Source organism: Haliotis asinina, chromosome 6, assembly GCF_037392515.1.
Source record: "Haliotis asinina isolate JCU_RB_2024 chromosome 6, JCU_Hal_asi_v2, whole genome shotgun sequence".
Classification (NCBI taxonomy): Eukaryota; Metazoa; Mollusca; class Gastropoda; order Lepetellida; family Haliotidae; genus Haliotis; species Haliotis asinina.
Genome location: NC_090285.1, coordinates 53,228,739 through 53,245,505, shown reverse-complemented (window position 1 = coordinate 53,245,505; position 16,767 = coordinate 53,228,739). Strand labels below are relative to the sequence as shown.

Genomic DNA, 16,767 nt, shown 5'->3' with positions numbered 1-16,767 from the left:
GACCTACAGTGCCTTTGCTACCTGCATGGACCCTAGCTGGATTTACACCATCCCTTCAGTCGTTGACGATTGTAGGAAATCTTAGCCAAAATTAGTTAAAATAACAAAACTACTACATCTATAAATCCTGGTAAGCTTAAATTTACTCTGAATGTTTCGGGACTTACGTACCCTCTCAGGAGGAAAATAATTTTACAATACTTCTACCTCTTTTGAGGGTACAGCCACTAACAATCTCAGTTACTAATCTAAACTACCAATCATAAAATATGTAATTATTTACAAGTCACTTAATAAACCTAATTCTTTTAAAAACGCAATAATCAAATGATAACTGACATTATTAAAAAGATCCCTCATAGATTGGGATTTGAAATATGTACCCCTTGTGATGGAATACTCAACACAGTAAAGCAAGACATGCTTGACCGTGATTCTTTCATCACAAGGGATACAAAAGGAGGATCCTTACCATTAGGCAGATATTCATGGGTATATCGTGTCTGGCCAACGCGACACCGTCGCATCATGGCCTCCTCAAATCTGGACTGACAACCCAAGTAGGTGTAACCAATATACGGTTCTATTTCATGTAATTTATTGATACCTACTTGAGTGTCCCACTTCTTCTGCATCAGATCACGGATATACGTTCTAATGCAAGCTTTGTAATCTGAATATTGAATAAGAAGTGGTGTCACAAGATTTGTTGAGTGCTGCTTTTGCAGCAAGATCGGCCATCATATTCCCAGAAATACCAACCTGGCTGGGTAACCAACAGAAGACGATGTCGCATTGGCCAGTAGCAAGATTATTATACAATTCAATAATTTCAATTAAGATGTTTACAAGGAATATTTTTAGTGGCTTGAAGACAAGAAAGAGAGTCGGAGCAGATCATATACTGTTTATGTTTAGGGTGTCTTTGAATATATTTAAGAGCTGTTAATACGGCGTTAGCTTCTGTTGTGAAAATAGAACTATTATCGGGTAATCTAGAAGATATTCTTCTGGATCCAAGGACAGTGGCACAAGTCACTGCGCCACCGTCCTTGGACCCGTCAGTAAATTAGGATTTGTAACTGCTATATTTATGTTTTAATTGATTATATTCTTGTTTATATTGTAGTTCATTGGTTTCTGGATTTTTAAATGTAGTTAATGTTACGTCCACTTGAGGCCTAACCAATTGCCAAGGAGGAGAAGAGAGAAGTCGGGAAGGAGATATATTTTCCAGCTCATTGCTAGCAGCAGCAAGGAAATTCTGAGCCCACGAGGTGTTATACAAATCCTCATCAACAGGATTAAAGACACAATTAAATGCGGGATTAGACTCATTTGAAGCTAATTTTGTAATGTATTGTAAAGATAGTTTTATACGGTGTTGGTTGACAGAAGGTTCACCAGCTTCCACATAAAGACTGTCGATAGGAGATGTTCTAAAAGAACCATGACAAAGTCTTAGGCCTTGGTGATGGACAGAGTGTTAGGTTGCTTTGACAGGTTCCACCATATACGATGGAACTATAATCAAGTTTAGATCGCACGAGTGATCTATATAAGTGAAGGAGGGTAGTCTGATCCCCTCCCCATTTTGAATTAGAAACAACATTTAATAAATCTAGTGTCTTCAAGCATTTGGCTTTTAGGGATTTAATATGGGGTAAAAAGGTCAAATGCGAATAAAAAATAAGTCCCAAGAACTTAGCCTCCTTGACAACTTTGATAGGGGTGCCACTTAGAAATAGTTCTGGGTCTTAATGCGGTTTATATTTACGGCACAAGTGTATACAATTGGTTTTTGATTTAAAAAACTTGAAGCCGTTTTCAAGACGCCATTTATCTATTTTGTTTAAACACAGCTGCAGTTGCCGTTCAATAGTATGCATATTTTTCCCACGGCAAGAAATATTAAAATCATCCACAAATAACGATCCATCTATTAAATCGTTTAAAACTTTAGATAAGTTGTTGATCTTTATGCTAAAAAGAGTGATAGACAAGATACTGCCTTGTGGAACACCCTGATCCTGATTGTAATGATCAGACAGGGTAGAACCCACACGGACCTGGAATTGTCTGTCATTTAAAAAGTTCCATACCCTGGACATGGGTGTTCGAGAATTTATTTTGGATACATAATTTTGCCAAGATTGGCGTTTGTTGTGTTTAAAAGTACTCCGCGCTTTAGTATTTAAAATTTTGAATTTATTTAAATTATACACCATAGGATGGCGACGGAAATAATGTTCTGCTTTTTTCCTTGCCCTCCTAGCTTGTTTGCATTCATCACTGAACCATGGTTTCCGGATATGTGGAACTGCAGAGGACTATTGTATACACTCATCAGCTATGGAGTTCAGTTCATCAGAAAAGCATTTAATAGCATCAGGAACGTCAACAAAAAGTTCAAGTTAAAGGTTTTCAGCAGACAGTGTTTCATATATTAGCCTTTTAAAAAATCCTCCTTGATGATGGAGGAACATCAGATGGAGTTACAGATCTTAATATAGTAGGAAAATGGTCACTGCCACAGAGGTCATCGTGGGCTGCCCATTAGAATTCATTTAGTAATTCTGAATTTGTGACTGACAGAATCAGTCGAGAATTCTTCGAGAGCAGAATAGGTTGCTGTACCAGGATGTAAATATGTATTGGAGCCATCATAAATCATTACATAAATCATTATCTGAACAAAATTCCTGCAGTACTTTACCTTTACCATTTATTGTTGCACTACCCCATAATAATGCAGGGCTTTGGGAGTTGATCATATAGAGCTTGAAGATCGAGTTTGTGAAACGTTGAAGACGGAGAAACATAGAGAGAACATAATGTAAACTCAACGTGCAAAGGTAGTCGCACTGCAACAGCCTGAAGATTAGTAGTAAGTGTAACTGGGCTATGGATAACGTTCTGTTTAACTAGAATGGAAGACCCTCCAGTGGGCCTGTCACCCTTAGGCGAAAAACAATGGTATGCACTGAACGAACGCAAGTTAAGAACATCTGTCTCTTTCAAATATGTCTCCTGCAGACAGAACGCTGAGGGTGATAAATCTTGGATTAAAAGTTGTAATTCATAGAAATTAGTCCTTAGTCCCCTACAATTCCATTGTACAATAGGTTTATGATAAGCTATCTTTTTGGAGGATTTATTGGGGATCTTCCCCGTACTTTTTTGGCTGGCGACAAGCGTTTTCAGTCACGTCCATGTCCTCAAGGGATCCATGTTTGCTGTATAATTTGATTTGATTTTCTGACCTTTTGGTCAGAAGTTTTTTCAATGAATCTGGCTTTGTACCTCTGCCTTTAGAGAGTTGTTTAGACTTTGATGTAGGCTGAGATGATGCGTTAAGATCGGAGGATGTTTCACATTGGCTTTGAGATGTACTAGGAACTGATTCTGTTGTTTGGGTCGATATTGCAGGTGAGAATATCAGAGGAGATTCTGTTTTAACCCAGGTCAGGTTTGTCGGACAGCATACAGATGACGTTGTTGTTTTAGCGGTTACTGCAGACAGCTTCTGACGGTGTTCTGGTGATAGAAGCATAGCTCTCCTTATGTTCTGAGCTTTGAACTAGCTTTTTGGCTTCCGCAAAACTAACGTTTTGAGTGAATGTTATTCTATTTATCTCCATTTGATGTTTCCAAAAAGGGCAACTTTTAGAGTAGGAGGAGTGGTCACCTGCACTGTTTGTACACATTACTGTCACAATCTTCTGTTGTATGTGTCTTTTCGCCACAGTGAGCACATACAGACAATGTGCAAGTATTGACGCCATGACCGAACTTGTGACATTTAAAACACCTCAGAGCGTTTGGAGTGTACGTGTCCACATTGATGTTACAATAGCCTGCTTTAAGAGATTTTGGAGCAGTTGGTGAAGAAAAGGAGAACAGGTAAGTATTGGTGTTTGTAACAACATCATTCTTCCGGATTGTGAAACGTTTTACATTTAGTACGCCCTGATCTTTCATCTCAGAGATGATGTCAAGCTCTGTCATATCCGCAAAAGATCGGTCACGATCTCTGATGATTCCCTTGCTCGATTCCCAGCAAGGCCCTGTATACCCTTGGATATGGCAAAAAGGTGCAACTTTAATGGAGACTTGACTACAGTTTCAATTACAAGAAATCGTGGCCAGTAATCAATGGACGTGGGCAGTCTTTGATCAGTATCAATCGGATCAGTGTCTAGTTGTCGTTTGTTTTTTTAAGGGGGGTTTTCATAAGCCATGGTTAAGTTTCAATAGTTCGCCATCCGAGCTCCCCACCCACCACGGAGTATCACAAGGACAATGCTAAAAACAAGTGGGTCTCCAACTTGCAGCACTAAGGATACTCGGATGATATACTCCAGCAGAAGAGTTATGTATAACAAATCCACCAGATTGGCCCATGAGCCACCGCCTTCTGGCATAAGACTCTAGGCAAAGTGCAAAATACATCAAAATCATAAACATGTTATGAGAACAATTCTGCCAAGACCACAAGTAACACATTTTCCAAACAGATTAGCGTAATGACAAAAATTTAAGTCCATACACAGGGCTTGGCGTGACCAGCCGATTAGGTGAAGTAAGGGCCAAAGTGGTGTGTTGAGCAAATGAAACACTGTTCAAGCTCCCATTGCCCTCAACCACCAGACTACCGTCCTAAACCGACACGGGATGCACCCAAGGCAAACAGGTTGCTCAATTTAGTAGCCTCTTACGACAAGCAATGGGGTGCTGTGGACACATTCTGTCCCGGGTCCACACGGGAGAAGAGCACTTAGCGTTACCCAGCACCAACCAGGAGGAGGTGGCTCTTCACGTGTGTCTACATGCTTATAAGACAGCATAAACATGAAAACTTTGAATCTTCAAGTGCATGTTGATCAAAGACGTGATGCACAACTTGTGATTTCGTTTTGGTCCCATAGGCGTTATGGGGGACATAGAACATATGTTCCATCAGGTGAGGGTACCAGAGAGTGATCGAGACTATCTAAGGTTTCTGTAGATGTTTACCGCATCAATGTGCACTTGTTTGGAGGAGTGTGGAGCCCAGGTTGTGCGAGTTATGCACTTAGGCGCACTGCAGAGGATAATAGTGCAACCTATGCTTGTGCACAGTGTTCTTGAAAACTTCTACGTAGATGATTGTTCCAAGTCACTAATGACAGAATCTGAAACAATTAAACACGTTCATGATTTGTGTGCTCTGGCAGCACATGGTGGATTCAACTTAAACTAGTGGTTCAGCAACAGCATAGAAGTGCTTCAGTCCATTCCCGAAGAACAGAGAGCAAAACGGGGTTAAAGGAGTCCATTTAGTTGGAGGCAGATGACCTAAGGAAAATGCTCTAGGGTTTTTTGGGAGATTGAGAATGATGAGTTTAGTTTCAGGGTTAGCATAAAGATTAAACCAAACAGAAGAAGAGGATTAATGAGTTTGATTGCGTCAGTGTATGACTCACTCGGGTTCATTAGTCCATATATCCTGAAAGCAAAGGGGGTGTTTCAAAGTGAATCAATACATTTCATAAAGTTTGGCATGAATTCGTGAATTGATCAAGCAAACATTGAGAAATGGAGAATGTGGATAGAAAACTTACCGAAGCTGGAGAACTTACGAAATGTGATCACTCAGAAAATAATGACTATGAATTGCGTCATTTCTCATATGCTTCCTCTGAGGGACATGGTGCTGTATCCTGCATGCAAATAGTGAGATCTGATGGGCCATTTCAATGTTTTCTGCTAATCATCAAGTCCAGGTTAGCACCACTGAAGAAAATGACCATACCGCGTCTGGAAATATCAGCGACAGTCATTGCAGTAAAGTAAAGTATTGTATTGTGATGCTTCGTCAGAAACCTCAAGATGAAGTTTAGCGGATCGTTGTTCTGGACTGACAGTACAATTGTGATACAATACACTAGGAATGAAAATAAACGTTTCCATGCGTCCATAGCAAACAGATTCGCTCTTATCCATGAGAGTTCAGAGCCACACCAATGGAGTGTGAGTGAGTGAGCGAGTGAGTTGATATTTAACGTCACATCAGCAATATCTAAGCCAGATCGTGACGAGAACGTTTAATACTGAAGTGAAATATATGGATACTATAAAAACCTGTCAACGAGGGACAGTAAAACAACTAGAATGTCACAAATATGATTAAAACTAGTGTGGAAAGTTAAAAATAATATCACTATTCGGACAATACAACATAAAATCAGGCTATAGATTGCCAACAACCGAAGGTAGATCACCATACTAGGGACGATGGGGACTTACAGTACCTTTGCTACCTGCATGGACCCTAGTTGGATTTACATCATCCCCTCAGCTGTTAGCAATTTAGTCACATCTAGCCAAAAAGTAAAAATACACATATACTACGATTAAAACAGTGGAAATCTAAACGTACAGGAAATGTTTTGGGACTTACGTACCCTCGCAGGAGGACAATAATTTTACGGTACTTCAACCCCCTTTGAGGGTACAGCCACTAACAATTCAAGTTACTAATCTAAACTACCATGAATTAAAATGCAGCTATGTACAGAACATAATAATCAAAATTCAAAGATGAAATCAATTTCTTTTAAAACTCCAAGAATTAAATGAGAACTTACGGTGTGAAAAAGATCCTTAATTGTTTTTACATTGAAATATTTATCCCTTGTGATGGAGAATTCAACACAATCAAGCATAATATGCTTGACCGTGGTTCTCTCATCACAAGGGATGCAAAACGGAGGATCCTCACCTTTCAATAGGTATGAATGAGTATATCTAGTATGGCCAATACGACATCGCCGCATGATTACCTCATCAAATCTGGACTGACAACCCAAGTAGGAATAACCAATATACGGTTTTATTTCATGTAATTTATTTATACCGACTTGGGTGTCCCACTTATTCTGCATCAGATCACGGATGTAAATTCTAATGCTAGCTTTATAATCACTGTATGGAATAAGAAGTGGTGTCACAGATTTGTTGAGTGCTGCCTTAGCAGCAAGATCGGCCATTGCGTTACCGGAAATGCCTACGTGGCTGGGTAACCAACAAAAGACGATGTCGTATTGGCCAGTAGCAAGATTACTATACAATGCAATAATTTCAATTAAAACTGGATGTTTGCAAGAAATATTTTTAATAGCCTGAAGGCAAGAAAGAGAGTCGGAATAGATTATATATTGTTTACGTTTAGGGTGTCTTTGAATATATTTAAGTGCTGTTAATATGGCGTTAGCTTCTGATGTAAAAATAGAACTATTATCTGGTAATCTAGAAGATATTGTTCTTGATCCAATGACAGTGGCACAAGCCACAGCGCCACCATCCTTGGACCCATCTGTAAATAAGGATTTATAATTGCTATATTTATGTTTTAATTGATTATATTCTTGGTTATATTGTATTTCATTAGTCTTTGATTTCTTAAATGTGGTCAATGTTAGGTTTACTTGAGGCCTGACCAACTGCCAAGGAGGAGAAGAAATAAGACGGGATGGAGCTATGTTTTCCAGCTGAATCCCAGCAGCAGAAAGAAAAGGTTTATTTCTATGTCCTAGAGGCGGGACAAGAGAAGACTTTTTGTTGTATAAATCCTCATAAAGGGGATTGAAAACACAATTATATGCAGGGTTAGAATGATTAGAGTATAATGTAGTAATGTATTGTAAAGCTAACTTTATACGGCGCTGCTCAAGAGAAGGTTCATCAGCCTCAACATAGAGACTGTCAATAGGTGAAGTTCTAAAAGATCCAAGACAAAGTCTCAGACCTTGATGATGGACAGGATCAAGAAGTTTAAGATTGCTTTTGCAGGCTCCACCGTAAACGATTGAGCCATAATCAAGTTTAGAACGAACTAGTGATAGAGACGGGTAGCTTGATCCCCTCCCCATTTTGAATTTGAAACAACTTTCAACAAGTCAAGTGCTTTCAGGCATTTAGTTTTAATTGATTTAATATGTGGTAAAAGTTAAATGTGAATCAAAGATTAGACCCAAGAACTTGGCTTCCTTCACAACCTTTGATGGCCGTCCCATCTAGAGACAGTTCAGGGTCTTTATGGGGTTTGTATTTACGACAAAAATGTATGCAGTTAGTTTTCGATTTGGAAAATTTAAAGCCGTTTTCAAGACACCATTTATTAATCTTGTTTAAACACAACTGTAGTTGCCGTTCAATGGTATGCATATTTTCACAACGACAAGAAATATTAAAATCATCCACAAATAACGATCCATCAATTGAATCGTTTATAACTTTTGATAAACTGTTGATCTTGATGCTAAAAAGAGTGACAGACAGAATACTGCCTTGTGGAACACCCTGATCCTGATTGTAATGATCAGACAGGGTAGAACCCACACGGACCTGGAATTGTCTGTCATTTAAAAAGTTGGCAATAAATTCAGGCAAACGACCTCGCAAGCCAAAGTCATGTAAATCTCTCAAAATGCCATATTTCCAGGTTGTGTCATATGCTTTTTTAAGATAAAAAAAGATAGACACAGCATGTTGTTTATTAATTAGTGCGTTTTTAACAAATGATTCCAGTCGCACTAAGTGGTCGACAGTACTTCTGTTTTTACGGAAACCACACTGTATATCTGTTATGAGATTATTTGTTTCCAAGTACCAAACAAGTCGATTATTTATCATGCGTTCCATGGTCTTGCAAACACAGCTAGTTAATGAAATCGGACGATAATTGGATGGATCGGTATGATCACGTCCAGGTTTAGGTATTGGTACCACTATGGCATCACGCCATGAAGGAGGAAAGTTACCCGATGTCCAAATATCATCAAACTTATTTAGGAGAGTTTCCAGACAGGATTCTGGTAAATGTTTCAGGAGTTGATAATGGATGTTATCAGCTCCTGTAGCAGTGTCATGAGCTTGATGAAGAGCAGTATGGAATTCATGAATAGAAAACGTTTCATTATAATCTTCCCCGTTATCAGAATTGAAATTAATAATTTTCTTTTCTTGTTGTTTTTGATATTGCTGAAATTTAGGTGTATAATTCGAAGAGGAAGAATTAGCGAGAGTTTCGCCCAGTTTATTAGCAATATCTGACTTTTCAGTAAGTAATTGATCTCCATGTTTATGATGATGGACAGCAGATTTAGTACCTTTACCTTTAATTTTCTGGACCATGTTCCATACCTTGGACATAGGTGTCCCAGAATTTATTTTAGATACATAATTTTGCCAAGATTGGCGTTTGTTCTGTTTAAAAGTACGCCGCGCTTTAGCATTTAAAATTTAAAATTTATTTAAATTATGCACCATAGGATGGCGACGGAAATAATGTTCTGCTTTTTTCTTTGCCTTCCTAGCTTGTTTGCAACCATGGTTTTCGAATATGTGGAACTACAGAGGATTTTGGTATACACTCATCAGCTATGGAATTCAATTCATCAGAAAAACATTTGATGGCATCAGGAACGTCAATAAAACGTTCAGGTTTAAGTTTTTCAGCAGACAGTGTTTCATATAAAGCCCAGTTAGCCTTTTTAAAATTTCGTCTTGATGATGGAGGAACATCAGATGGAGTTACAGCTTTTAATACAGTAGGAAAATGGTCACTTCCACACTGGTCATCGTGGACTGACCATTCGAATTCATTTAGTAGTTCTGAATTTGTGAGTGACAAGTCAAGAGCAGAATAGGTCCCTGTCCCAGGGTGTAAATATGTGTTGGAACCATCATTATAAATACATAAATCATTGTCAGAACAAAACTCCTCCAACAATTTACCTTTAGTGTTTGTATTTACACTACCCCAGAGTGGGTTGTGCCCATTTAAATCTCCCATTATAATACAGGGCTTCGGGAGCTGATCATATAGAGCTTGAAGATCGGTTTTGACAAAATCCGAAGAAGGTGAAATATAAAGAGAGCATAGCGTAAACGCTACATGTAAAGTAATTCTCACTGCAACAGCCTGCATATTAGTATTAAGTGAAACATGGCTTTGAATAACGTTTTGTTTGACTAGAATGGATGATCCGCCAGTGTCCCCATCACCCGGAGGTGAAAAACAATGATATGCATTAAAATGACGAAGGTCAAATGTATCCGTTTGTTTTAAATATGTCTCTTGGATACATAACGCTGAAGGTGTGAAATCTTGGACTAATAGCTGTAATTAATGTAAATTAGTCCTGAATCCTCTGCAGTTCCACTGTACAATATTATTGGAATAAACTATCTTTTGGGGGGATTTATTGGGGATCTACCCCGCACACTTTTCGAGGGCGACAAGCTATGTGCCCTAGAATGGACGTTTTCTGAAACGTCCATATCTTCAAGAGACCCATATTTTTTGTTGAATTTTATTTTGTGACCCCTTAGGAGCTCTGCCACTTTGTTGTTTTGAAGCATCAGACTTAGGTTTGGGTTTAGTTTTAACAATTTGTTGTCTATCAGCTCTTGAATGAGACTCAGAGCGTGACTGTGAAGATGACTTATGATCAGAGTACTTTGATGTAGTAGGAAGTGATTCACTCAGTCTGGGATGATATAGCAGGGTATAAAACCTGTGGGGAGTCGGAACTGACCCAAGTCAAGGTAGTTTGGCATCCTGTGGATGATTTTGTTATTTTAGAGCTGGATTCAGATGATGATTTTGCTACTGTAGCATAACTTTCAAGAAGGTCAGATCTCTTCACCAGTTTCCTTGCCTCAGAAAAAGAGATATTTTGGGTGAACTTTATTTTGTTAATCGCCATTTGCTCTTTTCATATTGGACACTGTTTTGACGAAGATGAATGGTCGCCTGAGCAGTTAGTGCATTTTTTAAAGTCACTGTCACAATCTTCTGTTGTGTGTGTCTTCTCTCCACAGTGAGCACACACAACAGACAATGTGCACGTAGATACGCCGTGTCCATATTTCTGGCATTTAAAACACCTGAGCGGGTTGGGGATGTAGGTTTCAACTTGGATATTGCAGTACCCCGCCTTTACTGATTTGGGAGCATTCGGCGATGAAAACGACAACAGATAGGTATTCGTTTGGAATGTTTCATTGTTTTTTCGGGTTGAAAAGCGCTTCACTTACAGCACGCCTTGATCCTTCATTTCGCATGCTATATCAAGTTCGGACATGTCAGCAAACAACCGATCACGATCTCTGACGATACCTTTACTTGTGTTCAAGGTCTTGTGAGCAGAGACCGTGACCGGAATACCCACAAAAGATTCAATGCTCATCAGATTGGTTGCTTGCTGTTTCTTGCCACACTCAATTAGCAGTGCACCCGAACGTAAGCGTCTAATGTTCTTAACATCCCCAGCAATACCTTGAATGCCCTTAGATACTGCGAAAGGGTATCACAAGGACAGTGCTAAAGCAAGCGGGCCTCCAGCTTGCAGCACCAAGGATACCCGGATGATATACTCCAGTAGAAGAATTATAAATAATTAAACTACCAGATTGGCCCATGAGCCATCGCCTCCTGGCATACGACTCTAGGCAAAGTTCATATTAGAATTCACAATCAATTCACAAAGATCACAAGTAGTGCCAAAGCCGAAATTCAAAACAATTCCAAATCAAATTTGTGCAATGATGCAATGATACATATGCAGTCCATGCACAGGGCTTGGCATGACCAGCCGATTGGTTGAATCGGGCCCATTCAACCACCCGTCTAGGTGAAGTAAGGGCCAAAGTGGTGTGTTGGGCAATGGAACGCAGTTAAAAGTCCAAATGCCCTCAACCACCAGGATCCCGTCCTCCACCGACACGGGACGCAACCCACGGCAAACAGGTTGCCCAATTTAGTCGCCTCTTACGACAAGCAATGGGGTGCTGTGGACACATTCTGTCCCGGGTCCACACGGGAGAAGAGCACTTAGCGTTACCCAGCACCCACCACGAGGAGGTGGCTCTTCATGGGTGCCAGCTAGCCAGGAACTGAAAGTAGCTCACCTTGCTGCTGTGAAGAACGGTGTGGTGAACAAATGGTTAGAATACTTGTTATTTTAATTCCCAAAAACAGGAAAAGGATAAATTCTAGATATCTATTATATTATATAAGTCAAAGGTGTCTTTAGTGAATTACAATCTTATGTGTCACATTTTCTGACAGTATACATGACCATGTTTCATAATTGTGCAGATGAAGGACAGGTCACACGAGACGTACTGGAAAGGTACGCAGAGGAAGCAATCACAAAAAGCGAGTGAGATTGTTCAAGGTATGTGCAGCGTGTAATGTATCTATGGCTCAGGAAAGAGCGGTGGCAGGCCCCCCTAAGTAATGGAAGGAATTACGGCAAATTTGAAGGAACTGCATCTCAAATGTAAACAATCGCAGCCCACTCGCGAAACAATAGCAGCGATATCGGTAATTTAGCGGCAATAACAGAAACAACGCCCCTATCGGAAACAATGTCGGTAATACCTGGAACAATCTTTGGAGATTTCTCGGGTCAGTTCCATGATCTGTCGTTCGCATCCTGAAACTCACACATCAAAACATGGCGTCACTCGAAGGAGCACCCGTCTCGGTGAGTTTTATGTTTAGTTTCTACTGTTTTCATTTTTATAATTATCCATCTTTGACCACCCGTGTTGAATGCGTTTAGGTGTGAGGTGTTGTCGGAGCTATAGAGTACTTTTTAGGAAAAGATCGTCACTGCAAAAGAGCGTCATAACTCATGCCCCTGGAGGTTGTTTACGTCTGAAACAACACGCAATCAACACGGGTGGTCAAAGATGGATAATTATAAAAACGAAAACAGTAGAAACTAAACACAAAACTCACCGAGACGGGTGCTCCTTCGAGTGACGCCATGTTTTGATGTGTGGGTTTCAGGCCGCTTAACTACCGATATCGCTGCAATTGTTTCGCGAGTGGACTGCGATTGTTTACATTTGAGATGCAATTCCAAATTTGCCGTAAGTCCTTCCATTACTTAGGGGGGCCTGGGTGGGGTAGTCTAGTAGTCTGCACGCCACACCAGGGACTCGGGTTCTATTCCCTACATGGATACAATGTGTGAAGTCCATTCCTGGTGTTCTGCGACGTGATATTGCGGGAATATTGCTTAAAGCGGCATAAAACCGTACTCACTCACTCACTCTGCCTGGAAGTAACCGTAGTATTGTCTGAATAAAGACGCCTTTCCGTGATGAAATCTTGTCAGAAACTTTGGTTTAACAAAAGTGTTATTTATTATTTGTTATTTATAAGTTATATTCAGATTGTTTTACGTTTAGCCACTCAATTAGTGTTTGCTTAATTTTGCTTTTCTTTTGTAGGTACCGGAGGAAAAGGACATGACTAAAATGTAATCGCAATTCTATTCTAAATAAAGTGACGTCATTTGCACTAATATCTCTTTAGTCTATTTTATAGTGTGAATGATGACGTGCAAACGTGTGCATTTGTTTGACGAGTTCGAGTCTGTGAATAATTAAACCCTGACATGTTGATGGAATGACGGGTGCTTGAAGGTAGGCAGGACATGCTTCTGCTTTACACGAGCACCTGGTGTCTGATTTTGAGGTGTCTGTGTACCGTATTCCCTCTATTAAGCGTTAAAGGGTTAAAGCAAGAATTTAAGATATAATTAAAACCCAGTAAGCGCAATATGCTCCTGCCACGGGTACATATGAGAGGAAATACTGTACATGCATTTACCTGCTATTTCTTTCTTTAACGTCCAGAGCCACGTTAAATGGTATCAATACCCGCAAAAAAATTTGCTTTGAAATCTTACTTTTCTTTAATATTGTAAATACTACATGGTTATTTGTCAGCCAAACGTCAATGCCTTCGTAAAAGAATGTCCCAAGCTTTAGTTGTGTTCAGTTAGGATTGAAATTTAGTTTTCGTATTAGCTTATATGATTCGAAAAATAAATTCTAAATTGAAAGTGCACGTATGAACTACCAGTCAAATGCTATAAGCTCAAGGGATCTGCGGGATATTTCCGATATTAGACATAAGAGGCACAAAATGAAAAGTTTCGCAGTTATCACGAATGAACGCAATCAAGCCAACAATTCATTTGTTCACCACCGACGACCAGCCAAAATTGCGGGGAACCAGGAATAGCAGAAATCTTTGCCGATGTCACTATACTGAACAGCAAAAGATACGCAAAAATGACATCGAATAAAAGTAACCGTTCTATTTAAAATCTCGACCAAAAAACTGACTTGCGTTTCTTTTGATCTTCATTATAGTTCAGGTGTTATAAATGTAAGCTTCCATCATAGTAGTGGAATCATTTCACTTGTTTATCTCTATCTGTGACCGCTTTTGTTACTGCGTTTCAAGTGAGTGAGTGAGTTAATATTTAACGTCACATCGGCAATATTTCAGCCATATCGTGACGAGAACATTTCCATATTGAAATGAAATATGTATACATTTTATACACCTGTCGTCAAAGGACAGTAAAACAACTAGAATATCACAGTTAGAATTAAAACTAGTGTGGAGAGTTAAAACAAATACCACTGTTTGGACAATACAATATAAAATACGGGCTGTAGATCGCCAACAACCGAAGGGAGATCACCATACTAGGGACCGTGGGGACATTACTTTTGCTACCTGCATGGACCCTAGCTGGATTGACACCATCCCCTCAGCCGTTGGTGATTGTAGGAAAATGTAGCCGAAATTTAAAATGACAAAAATACTACGATTAAAAAATTGGTCAGTTTAGATTTCACTTTGAAAGTTTTGGGACTTACGTATCCTCTCAGGAGGACAATAATTTTACGCTACTTTAACCCCTTTGAGGGTACAGCCACTAACAATCGCAGTTGACAATTCTTACCACCATGGTTAAAATATCAGCTTTCTATTTACAAAACATATTATTCATAATTTATGTAATAATTCTATTTCCTTTAAAAATTCAATGATTAAATGATAATTAACATCAAAAAGATCCTTCACTGTTTTGACATTAAAATATTTCTCCCTTGTGATTGCAAAATCAATACAGTCAAGCAAGATATGCTTGACCGTGAGTCCTTCATCACAAGGGATACAAAACGGAGGATCCTCACCTTTAAGTAAATATTCGTGAGTATATCTAGTATGGCCAATGCGACATCGTCGCATAACAACCTCCTCAAATCTGGACTGACAACCCAAGTAGGTGTAACCAATATACGGTTTTATTTCATGTAATTTATAACCACGGTCAAGCATATCCTGCTTGACTGTGTTGAATTCTCCATCATAAGGGATAATATTTCAATGTAAAAACACTTTCGGATCTTTTTAACACAGTCAATACTCATTTAATTATTGGATTTTTAAGGGAAATTGATTTCCTTGTTGAATCATAATTGATATGTTTTGTAGATAGTTGTATTTTAATGGTTGGTAGTATATATAAGGAACATTGATCATTAGTGGCTGTACCCTCAACGGGGGTTGAAGTATTGTAAAATAATTGTCCTCCTGAGAGGGTACGTAGGTCCCAAAATTTTCAAAGTAAATTTATACTTTCCAGGACTTTTAAGTGTAGTCTTTGTGTTATTTTAATTTTGGCTAAATTTCTTACAATCGCCAGCGGCTGAGGGGATGGTGTAAATCCAACTAGGGACCAGGTAGCAAAGGTACTGTAAGTCCCCATGGTCCCTAGTGTGGTGATCTACCTTCTGTTGTTGGCGATCTATAGCCTGTTTTTATATTGTATTGTCCATATATCGATATCAGTTTTACCTTTCCACACTAGTTTTAATGCTAATTGTGATATCCTAGTTGTTTTACTGTCCTTCGTTGACAGGTTTTATAATGGACACAATAGTCGTTTTCATTGATGAATGTTCTCGTCACGATATGGCTGAAATAGTGCCGATGTGACGTTAAATCGTAACTCACTCACTCACTCATTCATGTAATTTAATAACACCCACCTGGGTGTCCCACTTCTTCTGCATTAGATCACGGATATAAGATCTAATTGTCGCTTTATAGTCTGAGTATGGAATCAGAACTGGTGTCACAGATTTGTTGAGTGCTGCCTTAGCAGCAAGATCGGCCATTGTGTTACCAGAAATGCCTACGTGACTGGGTAACCAACAGAAGACGATGTCGTATTGGCCAGTAGCAAGATAGTTATAAAGTTCAATAATTTCTATTAAAAGTGGATGTTTACATGATAGGTTTTTAATAGCCTGAAGGCACGAAAGAGAGTCTGAATAGATTATGTACTGTTTATGTTTAGGATGTCTTTCAATATATTTGAGAGCCGTTAATATGGCGTTAGCTTCTGCTGTAAAAATAGAACTGTTGTCTGGTAATCTAGAAGATATTGTTCTGGATCCAGTGACAGTGGCACAGGCCACTGCGCCACCATCCTTGGACCCATCTGTAAATAAGGATTTATAATTGCTATATTTATGTTTTAATTGATTATATTCTTGTTTATATTGTAATTCATTTGTTTCTGACTTTTTAAATGTGGCCAATGTTAGGTCCACTTGGGGCCTGACCAACTGCCAAGGAGGAGAAGAAATAAGACGGGAGGGAGCTATGTTTTCCAGCTCAATGCCGGCCGAAGAAAGAAAGGGTTTAATTCTATGTCCTAGAGGCGGAACAAGAGAAGAATTTTTGTTGTATAAATCCTCATAAAGGGAATTGAAAACACAGTTAAAGGCAGGATTAGTGAGTGAGTGGGTGAGTTAATATTTAACGTCACATCGGCAATATTGCAGCCATATCGTGACGAGAACAATATAAGTTACAGTAATGTTAAGATGAGA

General features: G+C 39.2%; 1 long non-coding RNA gene across 1 annotated transcript; it reads left to right on the top strand.

Moving 5' to 3' along the window:
* The first annotated feature begins 11,035 nt into the window (after positions 1-11,035).
* On the top strand, positions 11,036-13,367 carry LOC137287487 (uncharacterized). Its single transcript, XR_010957035.1, has 3 exons — positions 11,036-11,290; positions 12,149-12,227; positions 13,294-13,367. It is a non-coding gene; the product is annotated as an uncharacterized lncRNA (long non-coding RNA).
* The last annotated feature ends 3,400 nt before the right edge of the window (positions 13,368-16,767 follow it).